The 27,350-nt window shown below is 31.7% G+C and overlaps 1 protein-coding gene across 1 annotated transcript in view; it reads left to right on the top strand.

The window, feature by feature from the left end:
• Positions 1-13,848: 13,848 nt before the first annotated feature.
• dsx (transcription factor doublesex) overlaps positions 13,849-27,350 on the top strand; it is an 84,413-nt gene continuing 70,911 nt past the window's right edge. The window contains exon 1 of the mRNA XM_018461811.1: positions 13,849-14,853. The gene's annotated coding sequence lies outside the window, so the exon portion shown is untranslated. The remainder of the gene's footprint in view (positions 14,854-27,350) is intronic.

Below are 27,350 nucleotides of genomic sequence, written 5' to 3'. Positions count from 1 at the left end.
TCGTAAAAGGTGATTTTTCATTACGTCATACTTTGCCGAACTAAAAATAACTTCGAATCTGGCTGTATCTGATACCGTGAATATCTTTTGATGGTGTTGTCCGCGAAACGATTTCCGATACAAGTTCACAATGTAACGAAACGTCTATCATACACACTAAGGTGAGCAGAAAATATATTCCTGGTCGAAATTCGTCCTCGAGCGATGCGCGCAACACGCAAAGCTGAGGCATACGTGAGTGCGTGCATGCATACGCGATTGTATAGCGGTTTACACGCACGTGTATATGAAGTGGTGGTAACACGAACGTGGTAGAAACACGCGGTTCGTTGCGATATGCGTACACTCGAGGAGTTGCATGCCGGTCGTTTATGGGTAACTAAATACGGCTGGGAGGAACGGGCGAACGGGAGTAAGAAGGAGAGCAACTCTGTGGAATTATAGGGAGTAGGGAGAATGAGCCAGATAGAGAGACAGGTAGAGAAATCGGGAAAGAGGAAATGAGATGGTAAAATCGAGTGAAAGAGAGAGAAAGGATAATATCTAGAATGAAGGTGGAACACAGAAGATGAAGGAAAAGAGAGGAGAAGAGGTATAACGTCGTATTTTTCATTTTTTTTTTACTTCTTTTTTTCATATTGCCGCAGAGGAGTTTATAAGCAGCAAAATGCCAAAGTAATACTCGGCATGCACGCGAGAAACGCGATAAATCGAAGGGTACCAATGCACGAAAGAATTCAGGAGCAGGTTTATCGAGGCAGAATAGAGGCGCTCCATTTTTTTTTATCATTGCGTGTCGCGCCAAATGCGATTAAATCGCTCTCGCGCGTTTCTACCGGGAGGGATTGCTGCTCAAGAGGGAATATTTCGTACGTGGCATATGCAGAGATATGCGAATGCAGCAATGCAATCTTACCTTTCGGAGAAAGATGGTCAGATGGCTTTACGGTTGCAACTTTATTAATTTAAAAAGATTGGAATCAAAATGCGGATGTTTACATTTGTCGAAAGATTATCAAATTTCTTACATCTTTGAATAACATTAACGAAATATTTTGAATCGAGATACAATATTAAAACCTAATGTACATTTGCTCGCTCAATTTGCATATTTTTTATATAAAAATGCTAATCTAATTATGCTAATCTGAATAATTTTAGAACCGATGAGAATATGTTATGTCTCCTTATGTCGACGTAGCATTTGCTTAGGGAACTGCAGTGATCACATAGTATTCGTTTACCTTAGCGCACGTGTAATAATTCCGTCATGGGCAGATAGTTGCCGCATTACAATTTAGAAAATCACTAGTAGACATAATAATTGCAGTTCGCGTCGTACGCGTACTTTCATCACTATTATTCTTGTAATTTTTTCTGAAATGTCATCGTTAATGTGATACTTTCGAATGAAAATAACCGATGTTATTATGCGACTAGAAAGAACAAATGATAGGAAATTTAGATGTACAGGTACAGAACATTTGTCGCTCTGCCTTTTGATGGAGCAGCACACATTGTTTTCTGAAGTATTAGGTCTGTTCAGGAATGTATTGCCAAATTTTTTAATTTGAAATTTGAAGGAGATTGTGTAATTTTCTGTCTCGCGTGATTTCTAAGAAATAATTTTAGAAGAAATAAATAATATAATATACTTTTCAATACTATTAAAAATTGTTATTCATTCAAAGATATAAAATATTAAAAAATGTAAAGTTTATTTTAGGAAATACAAAGAATTTCTATTTAAACGTTTTAACGTACCGTTTTGTTATTTATGATTTGCCATAAAATTGCATAGTATAGACAATATAAGTACATAACTCAAAACCAGTTAATCTGTTTGATGTTTTTTCATTCAAACTTTACTGATAGAATTAACTGTCGCCTGTTTATCTCAAGCTACAAAGATCAAGGTTAACGGCTAATTATCAAAATGTTTAAGTTATCCGAGGCTCATTCATTCAGGAGATGAGAAGCAGCTGTAATTCGGCTACTTTCTTTTAAGAGCTATCATAAAGCAGGTAATGTTCAGTCAAGGCCTCCGACTGGAGAAATTACAGGGCTGAATATACAGTCGTCCATATTGGCTTATGGTGCAACGTTGATTCGCTTTTGGGCGAACGGCATTTACCTACAGAATAGTCTTGGCATTCTTTACCGTTCCTCATGTTCGTAAGGTTCTCCGCTTCTCATGAATTTTACGTAAATGATGGTGTGCTAACCGACCTGGTAGCAGAGTCTGTTGCCGAAGGCAGCGAATTAAACCATTGACGCCCACTGGCAACTCCGGTTACTGTGCACGATGTTAGGCGTCATCCACACGCAGAATGTCGCTTTAAACACGACAATTCTAGTAATTATTTATTGCTAAGATAATATTTGTTTTTACATTTTCTATCGAATGATATCAGGTTGAATTGAAAACGGCCGGTAGAAATAACGATTTCTATATGATTACATATTCCGTATGTGAAAATAAACAACTTTGCACGACGATCGAAGATCGAATACATATAATATAATGTGCCGAGCCCGCTCTTTGAAACACAGCCCGGATGATATTAACATTAATGGGAACTGTTATTAATGCTGATGAAGTTTGCGAAGGTCCGATCATTTTTCATTCGCTACCACATAATCTCTCGAGAGAATCTAATTATTCGTGATTCTCCAACTTACACCGCAAATTTACAGTGGCTAAATAACGATTCTACCAGTCTCGAATGCTGATAAGCGTATCCGCATTCTCTGCATTAATTCTGCTAAAGATCACTTTTCAAATGATTTTCATTCGAGATACATTCTTGATCGGATCCCTTCAATTAGTCACACATAAAGACGAACTTGCCTTTAATTAAGCGCCAATTGAGAAATCGTCGTCGAGAGACGGCTGCAAGAAGCGATCGTCTGCAGGTGCATCGCAACAGTTACGGAGGAACCTGTTTCACGTGTCGAATTTAATGTAAGAAATAATTAGGTCTTCTCAAATATTTGCGAATTGCATGTAAATAGTATTTTGTCATCAAAATTCGGTATGCGTGCAACTTTTTCGCCGCGCTACAATAAAGTTTTGCAAATTATTCTTACATTTAAATGGTACTTTGTTTTAATATTATTCTTACATTGTATCTGTAAAATTGCTAAACTTTTAAATACAGATTTATATTTCCAAAATTGTATATACCTACTGCTTGTACTGATAAATATTAATAAATAATTAATAATGAAAGCTTGAAAGTTTTTTGAATAAATATACATTTATATATTAGCACATAAGTGTATACTTATTTATGCATAAAATTTTTATTTGGATATGAATTCAAAATCAATAATTTTTAATATATTATGTTAATTTATAAATCGAAGTATATATATTGATCTGCCTTGATGGAATTGCTTGCTTGTTAAATTGACCTTGCATTGTTTTTTCTGAATAGAAATGCACGTTAATACCGTGTTCGAGTATTTTACGTTGCAGATTACGGAGCAATTTAATCGACACATATGCACCTTCTTTTACTTAATTCAGTTCTCTTACGCTTATGTATTTTATTGCCTCGCCCTCTCTGGCTACTTGCTTATCCTGTTTATATCGCATCTCTGAGAGTGGAACGGTTTATTCTTTTTTTATTTCTTTTTCCGCGAGATGATGTTTGCTGAGTTTTTTTCTCAACACATTTGATCACGTAACACAACATCGACAAGAATTTGAAAAACACAGCGTAACTGTGTTTGCTGCATTTGCTCTTCGAAACATTTCTGCAGAGATAAGAAATTTATCTCATAGTAGATATTTAATATTAAAATATTTTTTTATAATACAATATTTTACAAAAATAAGTATATGTATACATTGAGAGAAAACAAAATATTTCCAGCAACTATAAATTTGGCAACTTTTGCAATTGAAGTACCTGTAACTAGTTTTACAAAGTAATAGAAACTAAAGTAGTGCTAAATATTATAAAAATATAGTCGCGGTAACAAATTGTATGCACTATTAATTGGTAGTGAAATAGTGACTCAACTACATTGAGTAGTTACTTGGACTTCATGCAAATAGATATAACAATTATATTTTTCTAGTTTAGACAAAAATTTTTAAAGTGTCGCTCAGTACGAGTAGTACGCGGCTTTGTCACCAGAGGGACGTAGCAGAGTTCAGCAGTGTTGCCAAGTTGGAGGATTTTCCCCTAAATTTGGGGGATTTTCATCTCCACTGGGGATTTTTTGGAGGAATAAAAAGTTTAGGGGAATTTTTAGAGGACTTTTTAGGGTTGCGTTCGGAAACATCACCCGGATGCTCCCGTGTATCATCTTATCCTTATTTAACATTGGGTGAACAACAAGAATAAAACGATGCATTGGGGCACTCGGGTGATGTTTTCGAACGCAGCCTAGGTATTCAGCATCTTCGCTGTCTCTCATTTTAGTGAGCAAATATACGTCTATCTCATTTTAGGTGCAGAAATTTTTGGGGATTTCAAGAAACGCGAACAGATCTAATGTTTTATGCATAATATATTTCATGGAATATATTTTATGCGCGCGTGTATAATGTTATAATAAAATATATGATTTATGATATATCAAGTTTGTTATATATTTTTGGTAATTCGTCTTCTGGATAAAAAACAAATACTATTTCACATAAAATTGAAGATGAAAACCAATTTCAATGAAATTATGCTCATTCGTTTTATGTGAAATAGTATTTGTTTTTTTAATTTCGTGCAGTGTCCCCCGAATTATTGGGGGAAAAGTTAGAGGACTTGTTTCTAGCTGTTAGGGGTTTTTGGGGGATTCTAAGATATGTTTTAGGGAACATCTTTCAAAATCACTTGGCAACACTGGAGTTCAGTTTCTCCTAAGGAAACCACTCGCTTACAATAAAAGGCGCAGCGTTGGTTTCAAACTTGGAAGACAAAAATAAATAAGAAATGCATACACAAATTTGTAACTATGTATTATAAAGCTTTAATAAGAACAATAAGTAAATTAAGTGAACTAAGAAAATATAGTAATATTAACTATTTATAAATTGTTTATATGGTTAATGTACTATATTTTCTTAGTTCACACTTAATCTAGTATTCTTATTAGAATTTAATAATATGTATATAGTTGAGGCGCTATTTCACTACAAATTTATAGTTACTGATACGACTTTCTCTGAGTGTACATATATAGTATGTATATGTTTAATATTTTTTAGTTTTAACTTTTAAAAAAAATACGAGGGTCTATTTTTTAAATCTTATACCGAGTTCCCATGAAGCATGAATCACGAACGTAAACATAGGCGTGAACCACGAACAATAGCAACATTTTTTCTAAGCGAGGGTGTGATTCATGCCCCTTGCCTGGAAAAAATTCTGCTGATGCCTATGTTCACGTTCGTGGTTCACGCCTTATGGAAATCTGGCATTATAGTTTTTCCTTAAGTAATAGTTGTTATAATTTATTATTTCATTATATTCCTTGCCTCAAAATTTGATGCTGTTCAGTAGCTACTATAGTGACTTTACCTGTAAAGATTAATGATGTATCGAAATTTTGATAAAGTAACTATTCATTGATTGACAAAATAGAGCCGAGTGTTTCTCATTTGATGTTAATTTATGCATATCTATAGCATGCAAAATACACGCTTCGGAGTATAAATCGATAACGACAAGATAAGAATAGTTTACAGAACTGTTTTCGCGATTTAAGGGGATACTGGATCGACGGCCGAACTTGATCGAGGTCAATAGTCCAGACTTTTTAATTCCAAATTCGATAATAGTGACATTTTTCATTCATTTCTTATACTTGTCTTATATCATTGTGTCTCGCTCAAACGCCTTCATCTGTTCTTATCTAACATATTGCAACGCCATCTCTTAGAAGATCGAACACCTACTACTAGACACAATTATTGCTTTGTTTACCATTCCGAGTCTTCGTTCAGCGAACGTTCGTATACACATCATTTGCAGATCGTTATAAATCTTTCTTTTGAAGCTTTTAATCTTAGTTTCATAAACTCAGTATTGTTTGTGCATGTAATACGCTGAGTGCTGCATTATCATTTAGTCCATACGAGCTATCAAACTTTTGTATTGAGGAAACATCTACGTCAGATGACAGCTCTACGAGTTGAAAAAATGTAAGTTTATAACTTTTTTTCCCGATTTTAGTATAAAGTCTATTGCAGCACTCCCAAATTTTGCGTCTATTTTAATTCTGTAAAAGGATTTTTGATTCCGTTCAGTAAATTCGGAGATTTATGTCGATCTGCAAAATCCCGACAATTCGGTCACTCCAGCATCCCTTAAGGGGATTCTAAAGCGGTCTGTATTATCGACGAAATCATATAATTTTTGTATAAGAAATACTTTTTTCTCTTTCACAGATTCGAAAATCCTTTTCCAAGATTAAAGTATAGGTACGTTAATACATGTTTGTGAGGTGGAGTTTATGCCGAGAACGACCAAAAATTTCAAAATTGATATATTTTTTACCATTTCTTAGCATAACATGGCGTTTCAAGCTGTCAAGTCGTGACAACATTTGCTTGATACAAAAGTTTAGCAGCCTGTACTTACGAAATAGTAATCCACAAACACGTAGTTTGCACGAACAAATAACGTCGAGCACTACCTCCTAATTTTGCGTCTACTTTAATCCTGTAAAAGGATTTTTTATTCCGTTCAGTCAATTCAAAGATTTTTATACGACTGTAATGTGATAATTTGGTCACTCCAGCATCCCCTTAAACGCTTTATCACGATGACTTTGTTATACGAAAATTGACACTAACGTGCGACTGCATGTATCATAAATTGCGTAAGATATTAATGTGGTAGTATATAAAGACATGTCGATGCGTTGGAAAAAAAGCGACATTTAGTGACTTCATCGGAATTCGAGCTTCGCTTTAAGATCCCCTTAAGCGAACAGTGTTCAAGAATCGAGAGAAAGTTCTGAACCGAAGGTTCAGAACCGCAAATATATAAAGATGCAAAAGTCAGTAAATATGCATGCTGCTTAATTCGGAAGGAAACATTACGAGTTGCGAATTTTGAAGGGGGTCGATGAAATTATGCATTTCAGTCGATTTTGATTCGTATCAGCTACAATAAAAATCGATCTTGACGATAATTATATGGTTGAATACGTCCCGTTACATCTTTGCTCTTCGTGTAATGCTCGTCATATATCTTAAATCGAATTCGCCTGACTATAGGTATCTTGCGAAATGCCACGTGCATACAATTCATGATTCCTTATCAGAACGATTCGATCTCTGTCCAATCACGATGTGACGTTATCTTTTTTGGCTGCTTTCCTTGTTGCTGTTACCGTATGGAATGCGCTGCGCCATCGTTACAAGCGCACATTTTCAATGGATCTGACCATATCGCAAATCCCCGTCTTGATACTTGACACTCGATTGGCGTGTACAGTTCGATATCTTTTATCACGTTTTACTCTTGTTACCTGTTTCTTAGTAGAAAACTTAACTTATTACGAACTTAATATTTCGCTTGTCACGCAATATGTCGAGCTGTGTGCCCTGTTATTAAAAATTATACTATATATCGTGACAAAGCCTATGAAGTTTATCAAACTACCAGACGTTCCAAGTTTTTTTTTTTTTTAGTAATAGAATTGAGATTTTACTAAATTTTTTTTCTAAAATGACCGTAATGTGACGATATGTCGTTCCAATCAATGTAAAAAAATCGTAAGCAGATTTCGAAATCAAATGTTTGAAAATGTAATTTACTCGTACAGAAATATAGGATATTTGAATAGAAAGAACAGAAAGAGAAGTAGAGTGATATAATTTAAATTGATTTATCAATTGTTCTAATTAAGTAAGAGAAATTCTATTATTTCGTATTATAATTGTTTATTGATGATAATATTAATATGCCCTACATGAATCAGTTAAGTTAAATTGTAAAACAGATTTTGATTTTAACAATTTAAATTTCCGAAGATTATTCCTTACATACCTACTAAGAAAATGAACATATCCATAGAAATGTTGATCGATTTTAACATACTTTATTATTAACGAAAAGTAACTTATAATTGCGTGCACAAAAAATGTAAAAATCTACGAGACATAAAACTTATAAACTGGAATAAGAATTCCGTCACCATCTTAATTACTCGAGACATAAAACTCAATAACGTTTTTATGAGAGAGTCACGCTAAGGACGTGAACATTACTTTTTTACTGTCGCATGCCCAGTTTCAGGGAGGTTAGAGTCCTGATTTCAAACTCACCTGTTTTATATCGAATCGAGAGATTTACGATCTTTTCCCGAAACAATTCGGTGCTGTCATCTCATGCGGGGACACTTCCGGTGCTGCGCCAGTATCTTCGGAACGCGTAAAACCCGTTTCTACCGCAAGAACGGCCGCCGTGGTTCAATCAGTAAATTCAACCGTAAGTGGAGTATCAACCGGGGCAACGTATGTGTGTCTGTATTTGTTCTGTCTGAATGCTGACTATCGCACCCTGGATCTATTTTGTCGACATTTTACGATCATTCTTATCCCACTACGTCTTCTTCCCTCATTCTACATTTACTAAGCGCGATACTCTCTCTGAAGCTTTTCCTTTCGATAAATAGCCGCAACGTGATTTTCTTGGCTGCTCTCTTTACGATTGAAGACGAAATATTTATCGCAATAACATATGACAATTAAACGATAAAGAAAGTAATAATAAGATAAAAGAACATTTTATATATACATGAATTTTTGCATAGAAAGTACGAAAATGACATGATAGAAAGTTTAATTTTATTATCAAAATAAGTTTAAAGACTGTACAGGGTCTCCTAGAATTCGCGACTTAAAGTATTAACAAGATAATTCTAAAAAAATTAAATAATAAATTATTTGTAAATTTTTATTTTAAGTATTTTTTTAGATAATAAGGATTTAAATTAGACCAGTTAAGACTACGTTTAAAAAAGTTTAAATGGTCATCTGTCCATGAGTCGCGCGTGCGGTAATATTAGTGAGCACTGGTGAACGTGAACTTCAGCGCCACCGCCACTCACTGATACTCACAAGTAACCTAATCTAAACGTAGTCTGTAATTGGCCATATTTAAACTCTTATATCTCAGAAATTGTTGCTTAAAATACTTAATTTTTTAAAAATTTTTTACTATATAGTATTTTGAATCGCGAATTTTGGGACAGTCTACATAACTCTAAAAATTTCATTACTATACATGGTACATTCACATATACTATGTGAGGAATAGAACTGATTTATCTATATTTTATTATATCTATTCTTGATATTAAAATTTAAAATTATAACGAATTGGATGAATTTGTTTTCTTTGCTGTGGAAGATTGAAATATTTTTTTATTTCAACATTGCGCGATATTTCCGGCCAAAAAAGTAAATATTTTTTTAATTCAATGTCTTAGGTATTATTTCGAGAATTATTACTCTCGTAAGATGTCTATTGATCCATATGTGTAAGTGTCACATGCTAAAGAAAAATAATCGATTTTTCTTTAGCATGTGACTAGGGTAACTCCGGCAAATACGCCGCGCTGGGATTTACGCCGCAGAAGTCAGAAAAAATAGAAGGAGTGGGGGTAATTTTCCCGTAACTACTCTGTTACATGCCTTTATGTTATATTAGTATTGTGTTATGATTTCAGCTTCTTACTGTTAATATTAATGAATTTATTGTGAGTTGAATCGATTTGTCACTGTAATAAGTAACGCCATCATAGGTTATAATCTACATAAAATGATTAATGTAGGACGTGTAAAAGACTTAGTGGTTATTTCGTGATACATACGTGTAGTGGAATAGTAAAGCATGTTTATATTATTAAGCATGTTTGCATTATTTGTAAATTTTTCATGAGCCGTACGTACCCCCTTCCCCCTATGAGTAGCCATATATCCCACCCCTATGAGATATGCGGCAAAAATAAAAGGTTTCAAAAAGTTTATTTTTTAATATGAAAAATAAATATTTCGGATTTCTAATATTTTTTTCATAGTAGTAGACAGTACAAAGTTTTTACTGATATAGTTCGTTTACTATAAACATAGTAAATAATACTTAATAAATTAAGTTTTTGATAGGTGCGGCGTATATACCGGAGTTACCCCATTATCTTTTATTATCTGCCTTCTGATGAAACAGTGTGAATAAATTACGTGGCGAAGAAGCAACTCGTTGAGGATATGTTTTATATTGTAATATTCTTTTGACGTTATCTAACGTTATCTTTCAATGACGGTTATAATTGATCCTTGAAATTGTCTGGTAACACCTAATAACGGCAATTATAATGCGAATAAAATATTCAAGTAACTACAACGGCTGAGAAAATCAATAATGGGTCGTAAATTCAACAGATATAGACGCGGGGCTGGCATGTTTTACCACTTATCTGACCATTATGGCGGTGTCGATCTGTTTGGTTATATTTGAATAAAAAGAATTCTATCAGATAGAAGCCTACACTAGGAAAATGCTGTATGTAAAGGGTATTAAACACATAAAAACTCATATATATACGCATATATATATATAATCCTTTTCCGCGATTAGCTTCGTTTTACGATCGCGAGTTATTCTCACGAACATGTCGCACGACACGCACTTTGAATTTCATTTTCTGCGTGATACTTCCGTATGATACACGCGTTTTCTGTTATTCAATTTGTATTATTCACACACGCAGTACTTAGTACTTACCTACGTGACGATTTCTATAAATATTTGTTCTTTTTTGTAATCACTACAAAAATTATTTGCAAGAAATGCAAAATATTTGTCAAATATGCAAATTTGTTTGTTATGAACAGCAAACAAATTTGACAATTAAATTTTACAATCTTTTTGCTTTCATAACAAAATCATTTTTCTTCGTGATAGAATTACTTATTAAATCAAAGAAACAAATTCTTATGGAACTTGGAACAATGTAATCGGTATACGGTCTCTTGTTATTCTTTGGCGCCTCCGTGTCTGTGCATTTCATTCGTTCATAAAGCTGGCACTATAACCTCACAGAATAGGCCCAAAGTTAGATTGCGACGTCAACAGATTGCTGTTCGCCTGCCATATTGGCAATCACAAACGATGCATTCGTAGGCGCAAAACAATGATGCTATCACTGTCCATTACATAATACAATACCTTGGGCGGAATCCATAGACAGTGCTCAAGATTCGAGATGGTCTTAAGCTAGTGCATGAACCAATCAGAGAGCCGTATTAGCATCTTAAGACATTGCTTGAGATTAAGACCGGACTATGGATTCCGGCCTTTGAAATACGGATATAATAGCCATTCTACAATGCTCTTTGTTTCTTGTTTCTTGCTGTTTGTCTCTGTTTGTCTCTTGCCTTTTGGTCAAAATGGCAAGAGACAAACAGTAAGAAACAGGAAACAAAGGATTGTAGAATAGGCTTTATGTTACAATTTTTAGGAAACATCGCTATAAATTATAAAATAATGCAGCAACACAATGTGTGTCGATCGAAAATGTATATATTAATTAGATCAATATATCGAAATAGCTCGTGAACCTTATTGAATATCATAAATGATTCAACAGCACGCGATTTGAAAAACGAGATAGCAGACGAAATTTATTTAAATTTGTGTATATGACGTATTTGTCTTTATTAATGTGTTCTTCCAAGTAAGATCTCTGTATCTAACACTCTTTTTGAGCGGCATTTTTGACAAACTTTTAAAATTTCTCAATTGATATAGCAATGGATGTCGGTTGAAATTTTCTCCAACACAATAAGTATGTATATTAGAAACAGCAGAAACGACTATACGTTCCATATATCGTAGATAATCATACTTCAATAGTTTCATAATTTCTTTACTCTTTCTTTAAGAATTTTTAATTAAGAAAAATTTAATATCGATTCTTCAAGCTTTTTGTGGATATTTTCGACACGTTGTATAAAACGACATATCGATCATAAATTATTTTAAGCAACTATCATAAAAATAGTTGCTTAAAATAATTATTATAATACAATCATTAAGAACATCAATAATATACTGTTGAAACAAAATGTATACGACATGTAAAAGGTAAGAGTGTTTATTTGCGAGTATTTTTCCTGTGCTCAAGTTAGAATAAGAAAGAAGAATTCTATTTTTGATCTGCATCATCAATACCTTTTTATACAAATACATAGATTATTTTATACAAATATGTACATAGATATTGTGTTAAATTGCCGTACACGTCTCACATGCATTTCTCATCATTATGTTATAACACACGCGTGTATACTTTCCTTTAAATTTTTTTCCAAGAAGAATTGCTTTTTGCAGCTTGCAAATATAGAAATTCTGAATCCTTTATCAAAAATATTTCCGCTTTAGATTATTTCAATCGGCTTTTGCTTGCTTCAATAACATTCGGAACACGAATATCAATGATCACCAGCGTTCCACTTCTGAAAATAGTATCGCAAAAAAAAAAATAACGTTTGTCATCGTCATTGAAGTCTGACAGTGCGGTGTGTGTCGCATAAGTGCAATATAATCTACGCGGCAGATCGTCTCTGTCGGTTGGACGAATTCAATCGTAAAACCTCAACGTTCCGTTCAAAGCCGCGTACCACCTCCATCCGGTTAACCACTACATCGTCGCGCGAGAGCCATCCCTTCCCTTCCCAGCCTTTCGTTTCCCGCGCGTCGCACACCTCTGATACGACTCTTGTGTCCGCTATTCTCACCGTGACGTATTCCCACCCTATGTCGCCCGTGGCCAGCACGTATTTCGCATCGTGTCGTCGTTACCATCAGATCGGTAGGATAGACAGAGAGAGACTTTTTTGCGCATGCGCAATAGTGTTGTATGACGTACGCGTAATACCTAAGTGCATTTGTAAGTAGCGTACATGTTCCACAGAGATACGTGGTGTCATTTAGACATGTCAGGGAAATAGAAAGTATCAGGGAGACGATACGCGCAGGAGCTAATGATCAAATAATGTAATTCGCCAATAATATAATTTGACATTTCGCAAAAATGACTAATCTGCACAGTCATTTGAGTTTATTATTAGCAAACCCACGGAGCTCGTTATATTGTAGACGCTTATGTACATTTATACATCATATTCAATCATACATATTTTTAAGCGATATGCAATTTAAAAAAAAAATGAAAGCAAGATATAATCTAATTTCATATAATAATAAAAAGAAAATGAAAAGAGTATCTAGCCGTACATATATATGTTTATATATAAATGGAATGAATAGCAAAAGCTAAAATTTATTTTTTAAATTTATTTTTAAATTTATACTACTTAATTTTAAAAAAAACTTTACTTATTGGATCGTTATAATAATATTTATTATTTTTTTTTAATCTACGTAATAAATTTTACAAATGTTTAAATGGATTTAAATTAAAATATAATGTTTGTTTTTCATAGATCATGCTTTCTAGATTTTTGATGTATAATTTTATTTTTAAAAATTTCATTCTTATGAAACTACATAGAGAGAAAAAATAATATCAATTATGTGTTAATAAAATAATAAATTTATTTTATTAACACATATTATAATATACCAATGTACACATACGTGTTTATCGTTTTTAAAATATTTTTTATATTAGTAAAAGAAAATTATAAAAAAATGTATAGGGGGTCCCCAATAGCGCCCTACATTCTATTTAAGTACGAGACTGTCGAGCCAGTCACGTGGTGTTCGCTGCACTTGTGATGGAGATGGCTCCCAGTGGTGGGAAAAATCCCTCCGTTCACTACCCCTGGTTATCAACGGGTTTAGTAAGTTACGGACTGCACGCAAGTGTGCATCGGTTGTATTGACAGCTGTCTCTCGGCTGATCCCGACGGTGTGTCTCGTTTCGTTTTGCTATTTTTTTCTTCGCCTCCGCATTGCAATCTCACGCTAGTATTGTAATTTCATCTCGCGCGGCGAGATTTCCCGGAAAATCTCAGAACTAGTTCGGAGTTTTGTCAATTGATGAAGATTTGTTGACGACGACAGCCGTTGATAACGGGTAGAGAGGAAAAAGGTACGCGCATTTGAAGGACGATCCAACAGCGATAGTCCAGTATGATATACACTGCAGAGGAGAAACGAAACCTTGGACGAAATGCGCATGTGCGACACGAGTGCCCGCGATTTTGCCGCCCGCTTTAATTGTTGCGCTATTACTTATCTTTTGCCACCTTACACCTTCGTGCTCGTAGATTGTATCTGCATGGTACAAAAAAATAAAAAGATTATTTAAAGGACAGAATAACATTCAGAGAGATATATGCAGAGAGATATATTTTTCTTGTAAGAGAATAAAGTGGAAAAAAAGGTGCGCAAGGAGGACGAGAAAGCGTGCGAGAAAGGTGGAAAAGAGGAAAGAATTGTCCATTTCCGGAGGTGGAGACTTCCTACCGCACTTTTCCCTTCCCTCTCTTAATTTTCTCCTGCCCCCGTTACGTATTGCGTACATAGTGAGTGCATCGCGAAGAACACGTAACGAAGTTAAGCGGCGCCACGATAAAACGCTTACTCGATGCATATATGATTTACCCAGAGTGCTGCGGATAAATTACTCGAGGAGAATTCCGCATGCGAGATACAAACGGAATAAAAGGATTCTTCTCGATCAAGTGCGCCGCGCCGAGCCGCACCGGCAGATCTCGCGTGATTACTAGATACAGTGTTGCTCGCGTGTGACGAGAGCCAGTGGACCCTCACGCGAGCACCGTCAATTTATCCAAAGCCTTCATTATACGGAACAACCAGTGAGAGCCAGCGAAAGGGAGAAAGAAAGACAGATGACAGGGTGAGTTTCTTCTATCATAAAGAATTTGTTTTTGCCTGTCTGGTTGTAATAATTGAATGTAAATGCTGCGCGTGCACTAACTTTCGGTAAAGCAAAAACAACTCCCTAAAATTATTATTAAAAGAGAAAAGCCATGAGCAACGCATAGTAATAAAAAAAATAAAAAAAAAGAAAAACGTTTTTGTTAATATTAGTTAAATCGACATAATTACTTTTTAAAAATCTTATACGCATTATCAAAATAGTTACTCTATTTTTGCGCGCGCAGCTTCGTCTGGAGTGTTACCGGTATTAACTTTCAACTTCTTTTTCTTGGAATAATTTACAATGAAGAAATTTATTATATATGTAGCGTATTTTGGCATGGTTCTTGTGTGGCAATATAATCATGATCCCTAGCTTAAGCGCAATGATATTATCGGAAATAGAATTATTGAATAGAATAATTATTGACATAATACTATTACTGAAAACACACACACACACACACACATTATATATTATACATTATACACACTCGCGTGTAAAATAAAAAAACATACTCTTTTTAAATTATATTTTTTCCTCTACAGAATTTTTAGAATTGTGTTTATAACAACAAAAAAGAATGAAAAGTATTCTATTGTTACTTTTATACAGCTCGTTTATCTTTTAATGACTCTACAATAGCGAGTATTAGTGAGCATGTTCACATAAAAATATATGAAAGTCATAGGTACATTTCAATTCGAATCAAGCTTCAATCTCGAAATCTCGCGCGAAAATTTTACGACACAGTCGATGTCACGCAATTGTTGTCAAATTCAGTAACACGAAGTTTCAATTACTTATAGGCAAGGAAACTTGCACTTTCTTGCGAACGTTATACAATTTTGTTTCATTTTGTACTTTTGACTCACAGTAGTTTCTAGTTTATAAAGTTATATCTCGTTGTCAGAGAGTTTTGTCACTTTAATTACTGGTTTTGAGCAATTTTTTATTCAGCCGTTGATATTCTTATAAGAAAACTGTAATCTTGCGCCAAATCAACGAAATTCGGATGTCGAACGCAAGAAAAATATCATCCTAAAAATGTATACGCAATTTGCGTTTGTAGTATTTGATAGAATCTTCCTTCTTTTCTGCAACGTTTTACGAATATACTCTAACGCGATTGTCTTGGAAACTTGTGGTTTTAGTTTTTGTATAAAGAAGAATTATATTAGATTATATTAAAAATGTATTAGAGATGTCTCTCACAGTCTCATATAATTAATAAAATATTGTTTTGTCAATATATTAAATTATAAAATTTACTGTATCGTATCATATTCTATAATTAACCAATTGGTATTAATGCAAATTAATATATATATCGTATCAATAATGAATGCTCAGGGTTAGGAAAGTTACTTTATAAAAATAACTAGGTACAGTTACAGTTTTCTTGTTTCGAAAAGTAACTAGTTACCGTTACAAGTTGCCGATTCTAAAAAATAATGAGTTACAGTTACAGTTACTAAGTGAGTAACTTTTCAGTTACTTTTCCGTTATCATTACAAAACAATAAGTAGCATTTTAATACTATTAGGACCAACAAAGAAAAAGATTAATTTATATTTTTACTTGTTATACTATTTTATTTAAAAGATAGAAAGGGTTAAACCAGAAACACATAGAAAAATGTAAGGCAGTAAAATGTAAGCAGTAAACGAATTTGTCAATCACAGTAGAAAATGTAAGACAATAATTTTACTTTCTCTCTCTCTCTCTACTGTGATTGACCGCTTTGCTTACTGCTTATGACGTTCATACAGATAATAACATTGATAATAAGGAGGATTAAATTGTAAAAACGCTATTATTAACGTGATATTTGTACAGATAATTCGTTTACGAGAGATAAGTTAACAATAAGCAAAATTAAATTACTGTTTGTCTTCTGAACGTAGCCTTTATCTTCTAACAATCAATAGCAGCAGTAGCGCAACTATTCAGATTCTAATCAATCACATTAAACTGATAAATAAGTTTAAAATGTGTAAAGTAATTGTAAAAATAACTCAAATTATTACTAGTTACTAAAAGAAATGTAACAATAAATTAAGTTACAATTACTAGCTAGAGAAAAAGGAACGAAATTAGGGTTACTGAAAAAAAAAACTTTAAGGTCCAATAAATGAATTTCTTGGTAACCTTTAATCTTTAGGTAACCATATATTGTGAAAACGGACCTAACTGTAACTTACTTATAACTTATAAGTTACTTTTCAACTCTGCTAATAACCACACTAGAAAAAAAAGTCTAGTTATATTATAATTTTGGTTGAAAATGAACAAATAAATAAATTCAATCAGATTTTTCTGAGATTGAATTTATTATAATTATAACTGAGATAACTAGAATTCTGATTGGTATGACCAAAATTTTTTGATTTGTTCATTTTCAATCAGAAAATTTTCTCAGTGCTATATAAGTAGTAGCCTAATAAGTAGGGGAGACCTAATCTCGTTGGCACAAGAAGTAATTTGGCATTGCGTTCCGTTTATGTATTTGGCAAAAGAAACAATGGAAAAGTTACTGCAAAATATCTCTTTTATAACATAGGTACTTTTCCCTAAGTTTCATTTAAATTAAACAAGTATTCCAATAGAAAAAGAAAAAATCTATATAATTCAAGAGTAGGCAAGTAAATTTTTGATCATTTCATATTAATGTCTTTCGGCTTGAGAAAGCAAATCTAAGTAATGCATTATTAGTTAAAAGAAAAGTGTTTGTTAGTATACAACACGTTATTTTGAGTAACAATAGTAATTTATTACAATAAAATGGTTAAAATCAGACGTGTGTACGGATAGGGTACTTTGGCTCATATCATAAGAAAAGGTTAGGTTGATTTATTGTGTACCATACGTGTGAACATTCATTTACAATTTAACTCTGACAAAACACTTTATATTTAATATTTTGGTATTAAAATAAGGTAGAAGTAAAATAATTTATATTTGTTTTTCCATAACAACATTTTACTGTTTAATGATTACAAAATAATTTTGGAAGATATAATTTTTACTAAGAAGTACATATCTACTCTCTAATTTTTATTTCTATTACTTTTCTGTTACGTTTTTGTTAATTTAATATAGAATTTATCACAAAGACAATTTATATTGTAATATGTACAAATTTACCCCACATATTGGGGCAAGTTAACTACAATGCAGCATGTTCATATTTCATTTATTGCAAAGAAAGTATATAGTTAGAACTATTATTAGCATGAAAGTGTAGAGAAAGGTTCTCTCTATTACACTGATGTATTTTAATCATAATAGTTAATTGTTTAAAAAAGCTAATGCCAAAATTTTGTGAAAACTGTGCCAACGAGACCCGATCTCCCCTATTTTACTCATAACTAATAATGTTGTAAATAAAAATGATATTAATAAAAATATTAATAATAAAAATAATAGTAACAGCAAATTTATTGAATAAAAAACTTAGAAGAAATAAGAACAGTAGGTGCACAAATCAACAGATTAAAGTGTGATGGTGATGGCAACATTAGAATAAAGTTAAAAAGAAATCTGATTGTGAGTTAGATTAGGCGAGAGGTCTCTCGCGCGATACATACAGTCACTCGCGAAAGTATTTAAGCAAGTATTAAATAGATAAATCTATATTTTTAGTATAATTTTAATGGTTTTATATTATCCGAAACATATTACATTTAAGTTAAATATGAATTAAACACGTAACTTTAATGCTCTTTGCACATATTTTATTAAACAGCAGAGTAGTATAAAATAGTTACACAAGAAAGTTCAGGAGAGCGATGATAACACGAATGAGAATAATGTGCACGAGAAGCTGCGAAAATGTGCGTGTATTATATTGACAGTATAATTTTTCATGTTTCGTAGTTTGTCTGAAAGTACGACTTTTGCAAATGACTGTACCGATGGCATCTCTGTGTCGACGTGCCAGGAAGTCATCGTTAGTTAAAAAGTTGCGAGATACAATGTAACTAGACAGGTTGTATTCGCTTCCTACCACGATACGGTTATCCTTCTTGCTTTATCGCGAATCTATTCGCGGAGATCGCATTCGTGATGATATCCCGATAACACAGCATATAGATACATGATTTATCTCGAACCTCTCTCGCGCCGCGTATAGTTTGAATATATTATATATAATTAACACAAGATAAGTTTTCAAGAAAGTTCAGTTTTGCAGATGTCTTTACATATTATTTATACAGATTTAAGATACATTTATCAATGTTCTTTGCAATATACAATGCTAGACTGAATAGAAATGTCATGAATTTTTTTTGACAACAAAAAAATAGAGCGTAATCGAAAAATGACAACAGAAATATTTTGAATTTCAGAAATCTCTCTGGAGATGCTTCCTTTTAAAAATTAAATGATAAAGTTAAATGATTATGTAACTAAAATTGCGCGAATATATCCTTTAATATTATTATTGCAATATTTTGATATTGAAACTATTATGCTATTCGGGATTCTTTTTGCGATTCTGTACTGAATTTTATGTTAACTCTAGTTAATATGGACTGATGTATATGTATAATAGATTAGTTGAAACTGCGGAATATATTGTGAATTATTTATCTCTATAAGCGATACTCGCGTATTAGTATCACATACAGATTTAAAATTCTTGCAGCCATTATTATTATCGCAAAGAAAAGCAACGATCACTACCAATATGACTTATGCTAGGGTAAAAGATCATATTACTGTCATATTAAGCGTAGTCATATTTGATATTTATACAATTAATGATAATTTAAGTATTAAAAACTTTTTTTTTAATTATTTCAATTATGAACCTTACAAATAAAATAAAAGAGTTTAAATAAAATTAACTGTTTTTTATATTTAATAAGATAAAGACTAAACTTAGTTGCACCTAATACTGACAGCCTTAAAATTTCGTTGTTCGTAATACTAGCAACCAGATGAATGCATCACTGACAGTTTTTCATATTAAATTATTGTACCTGTAAACTTAGTCTCTTTGTGTTTTAGATAATAAGTAATTAAATAATTTTAACTTTTGAAATATTTTTAAATGCTTTTATTGAAATAATATACATATGTATATATATTAAAATATGTATATTAAAATAATATAATTCTTATTAATAAATGGAACATAAAATTAATCATTCGGAAACTACGTTTTTCATAAAATACATTTTTTAAGTATTGTAATAATAGTAGTAAGTAATAACGTAAATAGCCTACTTTTTATTTTTTTTAATGATTTTAATTTTGAGAATAATATCCGAGAATAATATTTTGAGAATAATATTTGAGAATAAATATTCGATGTATTAGAATAATATTTAACATATTTAGTATTGGAATAATAGTGTTACAATAATAATATCTTTGAAAATATTCGATGATTCGAGCAATCTTGAGTCTTGAGTATCTAAGGACACACACGACACACGTCGATATTGACACATTGAATTATCTGTCTTTACGAGACGCCTTATTATGCTCATTTCGTGATTAATAACTATAATACTGTTGACAGTATTAGGAAAAATACAAAAAAGTGAATATACTACTGGCATTAATGAATACATTATACAAATTAATAAATTTATTCAATATTCAATTTTTTTTTATTTCAACATTATTTCATCAGAAAAATGAGTTTTCGTTTGACTTACTGATGAAATTTTCCTACAATCGCTCATCTTTGCAACTACTTATTATCCACTTCACTAATAAAAATGGACATAATTCAGCAGAAAAATGCGTTTCTCGAACTTTAAGTTTTATTTGTAATTAAAGGATTGGTTTTCATTTTCAGTTAACTATTGTAATAATTTCAGTTAACTGTTGTAATAATAATTAGATATATTACAAATTCTATTAAAAATTAATAAAACAATGTAAGATATACTTTTTCCACCTCAAAATGCATTTTAATTTTGATTGACAATAATGTATACACTGTCAGTAATATAATCTTTTACCCTATAAGAATTATATCATCGCTGACGGTTTTCTATAACGATAGTAACATTAAAACTTAAAATTTACAATGAGTTGAATGTTCCTACGTTTAAAAATGAGAAACAAATACGGGTCGCAACGAAGTATATCATTAAACACTGTTCTTAGAATTGCAAGAGAAAATATACATTTATATATTATATTATATATTATAATTTGAAGAAATAATATAATTTTAGTCTCCAATATTGCAAAGAATATGTCATTTAGTTTAAATATTTATCACGGGATTTATGCAAAAAGATATGCATTTTAAAAGTATAATCTAATTGTATTAATATTATAATTAATTAGCTGTTAATGATTCGCTTTATAACCACTTTAAAAAATTGTCAATTTATAACATTTTGTATAATGATTTATACTGGCGGAATTGAGATATAACTACGCATGAAATATACAATAAGAGGTATAAGAAAATTGTACAGTTGTTCAATATCACTACAATTACGTATATTGTATAACGTATATTTCGAAGCGACTATAAGACTCTCATTTGTGAGATATAATAAAAAATAATATTTTCGAAGATTTTTATTTTGGATGTTTTATAAATGTTAATATAACAATTACGTATATATATAATGTAATATTTTCTGCAATTATTTCTACCAGCATGATTTTGTCTGTCTTGCTTTCTTGGTAACATACAACGTTGTGATTTGCAACTCACATTATTCTTTAGTTTCAATGGAAGTATGTTTGGAATTCTATCATAAATAATAAATACCTTCGTGATTCCATGTTTCTTAGAAAATGTAATGATATAATAAATAATTGGTTATGCTCTGCGATTCTGCATAAAATATGTTTCTTCTATGACATTCTCGCATTCGGGAGCCTATATGCGAAGTTACAAATAACTTATTCTGAGAATCGTGCTGAATTGTGTTCGAATTGCTAGGTTCATTGCTAGGCCCAAATAATAAAATCGTAATATGAAAAATACGTTAAAGAATATTAAAAAACGATTTTATGACAATTTTCCACTTTACGTTTTTTTCAATTTTTAAAATTGTACTAGGTTGTGCTAAGTTGTGTTAATATTGTGCTAACATTGTACTAAGCTGAAGTATTATCTTCAAATAATGATAACAATAGAAGTTATGACAAAAAATAATTTTTAACAATTCTAAATACAATATAACCAACGTTTACGTTCGCATTAGTTATTAGGCAATGCTTTAGCACAGAGTTAGCACAACTTATCACAACCTTGCATAATTAAATAATTGAAAAAAACGCAAAGTGGAGGACTGTCCTAAAAAAATCACTTTTTTATTTTTAACATATTTTTTATATTACTTTTATATTATTAAAAATATTTTATTATTTAGACAATATAAAGCACAAATCTACCACAATTCAGCACAATTCTCAAAATAAGTTAAATTTTAAAAGTGGGTGCTAAACTTTTTTTTTTTTTTTATAGGCGAAAGCAAACGTATTAGCATTTCGTTTAGTACATTTTGTCTCGTTCTTGTATTACATTAATTAACGCAAACGGCTTCAATATAATTAATTTTAATTCGAATTTATTGTATCTCTATTTTATTATTTTATTATTTTTTGTAAATGTTGATTTTGTGCACAAACATCAGAATTTGTTTTTATGTCAATTATCAAATTTTACAATTTATAATTTTATGTTTATTCATATTTATCAGAAATTATATATGTATATAATATGTATAATATGTATAATTTTCGTATTGTGTAGGTACATCATACAACACATACTTATTTGAATCGATGTTCACACTTCTTAGTCAAACTTCCTGCATTAAATTCTAATCTCTGTAGATGATCATGGTTAAAATTATTATGATGAAATTAATCAGTTTTAAGTAACACCTTTTAGCGACGCTTTATGAAATCTAAGAAATCTGAATTTTGTTTTATTTTGAATAATTAAGTATCCTGTTTATCTGCGATTTGCGATCTTACATCATTTACAAATGTTTAACCAGACAGGTTTTAATGTGATTTCTCTAGTATGGTGTATTTTTTACCTCACCTCACTTGCCATGACCATCTGCAGCAATGCCAGGAGAAACATAGCTTTACCTTCATGAGGTCGTAACTCTCTGTCCTTCATAAGTAATTTTAGCCGTGTCAAGATTTATCATAATTTTTGTAGAGATGCAGAGCTTATCCACTACCCATTTCAGGCTATCTTTTATCTCGAAGCTTGAAAACATAAGTAATACGTCTTGCTGAATTTCGTTGTTGTACGTATTCTAGGACAAACGGCATAACATATATTTTTACTTACTTTTCGTCAATTCTAGCCAACATCGATACGCGTGTAATTGCTGTTTAATATTAGATTACTTATACGAGCACCGTTAGTTTGCTTTTAATATACTCGTATGTGCCAGTTGTAGTACAAATAAACTTGTGCGATCTTGCATTAGTTTATTTGTACTATTTAGTTATAAATGAATAAAATAAAGATTTTATTCATCTTTTTGAAATGAATACCGAGCATTATATTATGGCCCGTATGCAGAACGCGCTTACAACGATGTTAGCGCGCGCGCTAACATATATGTTAGAAATTTCTTAATAACTTTTAATTAACATGTAAAGGAAGCTTGGTTCAAGCCCGTCAATGAAAAATAATGACTGTTATATATGAATATTCATTTACTGATGTCTTAAATTTCATTAACATATGTGTTACTTTTAATGTATATACTTTTATTGAATTTAATATACATGTTCATTACTTTTACATGGTGTGTGTGCGTGTGCGTGCGTGCGTGCGTGCGTTCACGCATATCGCAGCGTCAGCTAAAAGTCACTGCAAATTACAAGCATGTATAATACTTTCATATACATATAAGAATATAAGAATGTAAATTCATCAATGGAAGTGTAATGTTGATTCTACAATGAGTCGGTAGTCAGAAATCTCAAATCTTAACCTAAATAGATGACTATGATTTTTCCTATCTACAAGCTGTTAATTATACAGCAAGTCGTTTAGCTCGACTAATGGGGAGGAATAAAGTCGAATTTGGCCAGACTTAGGAAAATCGGTTATAATCTTACTGTTAGTCATACAAGTCGACTGTTGACCAATTTCATCGCGATTCACCGATAAGACCGACTACCGATTCATTATAGAATCAACATTATACTTACATTGATGTACTTACATTCTTATATTTACAATATGCACTAATAAACATAGCACTTTCCACGGCAATCCTAATCTCGATACAAGCGGGTGTCCAGAATAGTCTAGAAATCAGTAAAAACAGTTGAGGTTTGTTTTGCACAATCGCCGCGGAAAGCGCCAAAATTTAATGAACATGTACATTAAAGTTTACTTACAGTGAATTGACTTACAGTTTAATTTACAGTGAATTGAAATATTATTTATCTCCGTATATTAAAAGTATATTAAATTTCAATACACTTATATATTTTAATTTACTTGAATTTAATTTCATTAACATATACATTAAATATCGTTTCAGTTACGAGTAATTTAAATATCATTTACCATTGTATATTAAAAGTTCATGAAATTTCATGACATTTTTAACATATACTATACTTTTACGTCACGCATATTATAGAATTTCAGAGATAAAAGTATGCTTTTATCGATAAAAACACATTCTGAATACGGGCCTATATGTATAGGTAATAGTAGGCATGTTTTTATTTTCTAAGTAACGTTTGTTGTTGCATAAATCGATCGAATATGTTAGCAGACTCTTGATTATTATAGTTTTAATCATCGCGAAAATACATTATAGAAGTTACTTTGCGTCATGAATCTATATAGACAAATCTATGTATTCCATTGATTTGACGATATATTGTACATTGATCATGATAATAGAACAATGATTGACTCGCGTACAGTTGATATTATCACTTTTATTATTATTTTGTAAATTTAGATGTGTCACTTTATGAAATCAGTTTTCATGAAGTCGTCTTTTCTTTTTTTTCTGATATCTGCTAGGATATGATTATATTGTCACAGTTTTTAACAATTCATGAATTTTAATTCTTTTAAAATTGAAGTATATAACTGCAACGCAATTTAACAGTATCGTGGCTTATTTCGAGCTTTTTAAACAAATGACTTAGAAATAATACAAATGAATAGCAAAGGCTCTGCAGAATAAATCAAAGTATAAAAGTGCCTATAAAAGCCGACACTAGGTCACTTGGTCATGTGTAATTAATTTATTCAATACACATTAAATTGTAGACGTTTCGTTAGAAATAATATATTTAAATAGATACAAATAATTCAATATAGATGAGTTTAATACATTATTTTATACAAATTAACCGAGTATAAAATTAAGTGAGTTATATAAGTTTGATATGATTGATTCTATAATTACTTATTTCTTATCAATGAGCTTATCATGGTTTGTAGACTTGTTCTACAGAGTGTAGTAGAGTGGCTATATAGAGGGAAAGCTCTCGGGCCGACTTGTTCGGGTCTGTGACGGGCTAGATCTTCGATGGTAACCGAAGAGTTTGATAGGGTGGTTCTGCTCTTGGACGTTATGAAACAATCTTTTGACTGAAGTACCTTTTCCTTCTCTTCGTAATGTTTCATAATAAGATCAATACTGACTTTTAATTTAAGAACTAAACACATCACCTCTGTTATAATAAATATTATTTGAAATAATTCATTCGATAGGGAATCATTATATGTTCGTTAGGGGGATTATGACATTAATATTATCACTGAAGAAGACTTTGTAAGCCGAAATGTTTGTTATATTGAATTGTATATTGAATTATTTGTACCTATTGAAATATATTATTTCTACACGCAAAAAAATATTTTGCTGCTCCAGCTAAACTTACAGCTTGTTTTTTATATCTGATAAACATTATAAACTACTCACAAAAATTAGAGGAACACTTTATATACACTACTCACAAAAATTAGAGGAACACTTAATTTTTTGTAAAAATTAGACAAAGTTTAGGCAGCTGTAACTTCGTCAAAAATGAATGAAATTTGAATTTAAAAAAAGAGTTTTAAAGCTTGAAATCTCTATTTTCGAAAGGTCACTATTTTTTTTAGTTTCTGCGAGTTTACTAATTTTTACGCATAGAAAACTATAAATTGAACGAAACGAGAAATTTTTATCTCACTTTGTGGGCTTGTTACGTGCGAAGAAAAAATCTGCGAAAATTTTCAATTTTCTCATGTAAAACTTTGAAGTTTTCCGTACAAAATCATTTTTTATAAATGTTTCTACGATTTTCTATTACCGAATTATCGTGGAATAAGTAAAAAGTGAGCACTTTGACTTTGATTGCTCATTACTCCGTTAAAAATCATCGTACCGCAATTTTAAAAAAAGATTCTTAAAGCTAAAACTTTGCTCCATCTGATGGTGTTGTTGCCAAAATTTTTTATGAAACGCGTAAACATGATACGAATGATTTAAAATATCGTAAAAATTAGCAACTTTTCCCTTTTTCATTTTCACTCAGAAAAAAATTGTGTGGATCAACAACAAAAATTTATTCTTCACGTTTTTTTGTGCTTCTAAGTATCCTGCATTTATAAAAAATTCGTCGAATAGCTATGAGATTTTTTTCGTGGTGGCCACTATGGTTTTATGCTGCAAAACGTATAAAAAAAAACTGGAAAATTACTTAATTTCAGTGGAAAAAAAATAAAAATAAAAAATAAAGTTCAATTAACGTTGGAAAATCAATTTCTACTGCTTCGACACTACACTGATTTTTACTAAGTGTCTGTATGAATAAGTTTTGATTACTTTTTTTTCACTGAAATTTGAAAAAATACCGCTGGTGTTAGCGTTATCCACTACGCGTAGTGGGCAGCTCTACCGGCGTAATGCGCAACGCTGCCGCTAGATGAACTCGTTTCCCGTAAAGAGAAAATTACGCGGATAAGAGACCTATAAAGAGACGTATGCAAATCGAGTCCGGCGTCCAGTACTTACTCTCAGCTTGATTAGTATGTTCCACAGACGGTCTGTTTGTGGGGCCTCTGAAACTTCTGAAAGTGCTTAAGAGTTATTCCCAAGTTGTGTGTGGGAATCCCAACTCCTTTATTAGATTTAAAATTTTAATTTTCTTGGGGATTTTATTACGATTTTAATTACCGTCATTCAACGGTTTTCAAGACCGAATGTTTTAATTGTCTTTTTTTAAAATTTATTTTTGCCTTTTTTATTTATTTCTTTTTTTTCTTTTTAAAATTTTAAATCTAATAAAGGAGTTGGGATTCCCACACACAACTTGGGAATAACTCTTAAGCACTTTCAGAAGTTTCAGAGGCCCCACAAACAGACCGTCTGTGGAACATACTAATCAAGCTGAGAGTAAGTACTGGACGCCGGACTCGATTTGCATACGTCTCTTTATAGGTCTCTTATCCGCGTAATTTTCTCTTTACGGGAAACGAGTTCATCTAGCGGCAG

Source organism: Mycetomoellerius zeteki, unplaced genomic scaffold (assembly GCF_001594055.1).
Source record: "Mycetomoellerius zeteki isolate Tzet28-1 unplaced genomic scaffold, Tzet1.0 scaffold128, whole genome shotgun sequence".
NCBI lineage: Eukaryota > Metazoa > Arthropoda > Insecta > Hymenoptera > Formicidae > Mycetomoellerius > Mycetomoellerius zeteki.
The sequence above is the reverse complement of the archived record's forward strand: the minus strand, read 5'-3'. Positions and strand labels throughout refer to the sequence as shown.